At 33.3% G+C, this 3639-nt stretch overlaps 1 pseudogene; it reads left to right on the top strand.

Annotated features, from left to right (window-relative positions):
- LOC107030258 overlaps window positions 1-3309 on the top strand; it is a 35955-nt pseudogene extending 32646 nt beyond the window's left edge.
- The last annotated feature ends 330 nt before the right edge of the window (window positions 3310-3639 follow it).

Genomic DNA, 3639 nt, shown 5'->3' with positions numbered 1-3639 from the left:
ATATATATATATATATATATATATATACATATATAAAACTTATAAAATAGTTTAACTCTTAGTTCCTTAAAGGTATAACAATAATAAACTCAACTTTACATAAAATGAAAGTTTAATAGTTTATGTGGGAGATTCTCTAATCGACAACCACCACTGTGAGCCTAATTGGTGATACAACGTCTAGCCCATGCTGCCAGAACTATCCTATACTTTGTTGTCGCAAAGGACATCCTCTACCTAGTGGATCAATTGGCTAACCTTACGTGATCATTTAAAAAGTATGACACATTAATATCCATGATGGCTACATGGTTTACATGGGGACTTGAGTTATCTTAACTCTCATTCCCACATCGATGCTCAATAGTTGTCCCAAAACATACTTTAGCTCATAGTTTTTAATAAAACTTCCTTCCTTTGCGTTGAGATAATTTACTGAACCCTTTAACTTTAAAAGCTCCTTTTGAAAATAAATGTTCCTCTTTTTGTTCAAAACACTTTTGAAACTCTTAGTTTCCTTTTAACTTAAGTGTCAAACATTTAACAACTTTTAGGGAGTACTTAGTCCCACTTATAACTTTCAAGAAATGAAGTCAACTCTTGCTCTTTACTTAACTTGAAAAGTTAACTCTTATGGAATACTTAGTTCCCTTATGCCTTTTGAGAAATGAACTCAACATTTATTCTTTTCTTTAACTCGAACTTGAGCCTTAATACGAAGTTTAAACGTTTAAGCAGGACTCTAAGAACTTTGAAAACTTTACTTTTACTTACTTTATAACTTTAGACTTGTCTTTGATCCTAACTTCCATCTAATTTGGATTATGGATTCAAGGATCCTTATTTGAGTTATAATTTTTAGGTGTTTAGAAATCATTTGAAGTGATTAGAATCACTAGAAGGTGTTAATGTACCTTATAAGGACTTTAAAAGGCAAAACTATGAAAATTGGATGAAAAACACTGGATTGGGCGTACTACTGGCGCGCAACGCCAGCCTCAGTTGACTAAGTCCTAGTTTTGACGCAATGCTGGAATGCGTTAGGCCCTAGTCGACTGAGACCAGTTTCTGCCATACTGCATGCATGTCGCGCTTGCCCCTATCCAGAAGTGTTTCACGAATTTTTAAACTCGTTTTTCTATCTCCAAATTCTCCAAAACTTTCTAATCTTTACACTAAATGCTGGGAGGCCTTAGTACCATCAAAATCTACTGAATTTCACTCAAAATAACTCAAAGAAACAAGAATCACACCAAAAATGGCAGCCAACAATCCAATCAATAAGAAATAGAAACTTTATTTCAAGATCTTAACTTCTTACATGAAATAACCCACAAATTTGCTTAATTGAATAAATTTGGTGTGTGGGTGAAGTAAACCATCTCAAAAGATCTCACATACCTTGATAGGGATCACGTCCGACGAATTCCACGCAACGTTCTTGGCGTTCTTGGATGATTCTTAGTCTTCTCTTCCTCTCTCTTTTTCTCCAAGACTAAGCGTTTCAAAACCTGTAAAAACTGATTTGGAACTTAGTCTTTTACCCCTAAATAAACTTAAAAAGAATTAGGAAATAATAGGGAGAAAAGACAAATTTGCCCTTATAAAATTCGGATGGGATTTTCCTTAGTCCAACAGCCCAACTTCCAAAAATCCTTTCTCCCTCATACAACCTCGGATTTGTGCAAAGTTGGAAACATTGGAAAGATCTTCCCCAGATCTTTCCATCCATATAAAGAAATCACCCAAAATCCTTCTGAGCTAGAAGTTATGGCCGTTTGAAAATGACCAAAACTCATTGAAATCTGGAAAATTTCTAGATTTCCTTACTTCCAAAAATGATTATTCTTGGTTTCTTATCTTAATTCTTAGTTAATTCTAGTTACGAGATGTTACATATTACAACCTGAAGACAACACTCCTAATTCAGTTTACAGCTCTTTGAACTAAGATTACATCAAGACTCATTCACAAAGAAAAACCCCCAACACTTTAACTCTGTAAAGGGATCGGGTGTTTCAATGTGTTCCTTCTATGTGTTCCTGCAGTTCACTGGTAGCACTTGCGAAGTCAATTTCTCGATGTCTCTTTTTGCTCTGTAAAAGCACAAGTATTTTGGATGACTTCACTTCTATTTAAGCACAATTCTTCATATAGTTACTGGTTTTTTCAAACTTCTTATTGACTTGAACTCTCTTGACTTAGAGTTCTACGTCAAGTAAGACTCCTTCAATTCAAACTCCTATCTTCTTTAGAGTTCTTCTTCAAATTGAATTCATTGATTCTTCTGTATTGTAGTCGAACTCCAACACTTTGATTCAGCAGTAACTTGAAGATTTCTACTTTAAGTGAGACTCCTTCTTCAATGAAAACTCCTTGCCTCTTTAGACACCTTCTTCAAATAAAACTCATTGATTCTTCAATTAATCAAATGTTTATATCCGCTGGGTTTTCTCACAAAATGAACATTATCCATTTATTGATTTCTTCACTCTTGTCTTTATTCATTTTGAAACTTTCTCGAATTCAAGTGCTTGTGACAGTGAACCTTTGGACCATGTTGACTGAAGCATTTCTTTTTCTTTGTCAGTCATCAAAACTGCATAAATCTCAACACTTAATTATCCAGTAATAATGACATTTTTCAAGAAAGAAATAATATTTTTTATGATTGGGTTCTTCTTTTTTCGTAGGTAGAAATACCAATGTTTCTAACTTGTATCATTTCATCCTTAATCTTTGATTATTGAATTAAAAGACATTTTCTTGGTCGAGCTTGACTTTTGACTTTTAGTAAGTTAACAATAAAAACAGACACAAACATAAAGACTATCTTTTTACACATTTAATTTATATATACTGATAAGTTAAAAATATTGTTCACATTATGTCTTTTAGTACTTCCACAGTTCCACTAATATTATTTAATTGTTGTAATGTATATACAACCTTCTATGCAAATGGAAATGTAAGTGCTCCAAGAGACAAACATTGATAGTTTGGGAGCATTTTTAGTCTATGCACTCATAGAGTTACCAACAGTCACTTCAATTGTCAATGGAGGTGATGCAACAAAAGTTTCCATTTTGCCCTCAGGTATCATCACAAGTCCAAATGGTTCCCTCTCCTTACATAGGAACAGTACTGCAAATGCTTTCAATTTTGACGGCAACTTTTCAAATATTGATAAGTGGTCATAATAATCCAACCTCCTAGAAGCAACAAATGGAGGTAGTGGCTTCTGTTCATTACCTTTTAAGCAACATTATTTGAAAAACCAAAGTAGCATTGGGTTGCTTTGATTTATGATTGTGTAATTTCATGTTGTATGTTTGCTTGTTTTGAAGATTAAAAAACTTAGACAATTGATGGTTTCGAAGGATGACACTTTCCCTTCTTCGTGACTTTTGAAAATCTCAAGACTGTGAGATATGTGTTGTTGCAATTGTCATTTATAATGATACACTTATTTGAGACTTCTTATTTGTTGGTTTTTCAATTTTTATTCTGTTTGGTTTTCTCTTTCCATTGTTTTTGTTCTTCGTCATGTTACAATATCATGCCTTCCTGATTTTACTAGTTTAATCTAGTGGAGTAGTATATAAACAGTATCCATGTATGGATGGAAGTATATGTTGT

The sequence above is a fragment of the Solanum pennellii genome, chromosome 9, assembly GCF_001406875.1.
Source record: "Solanum pennellii chromosome 9, SPENNV200".
Lineage (NCBI taxonomy): Eukaryota > Viridiplantae > Streptophyta > Magnoliopsida > Solanales > Solanaceae > Solanum > Solanum pennellii.
Note: the sequence above shows the minus strand (reverse complement) of the source record. Positions and strands in the feature narration are given on the sequence as shown.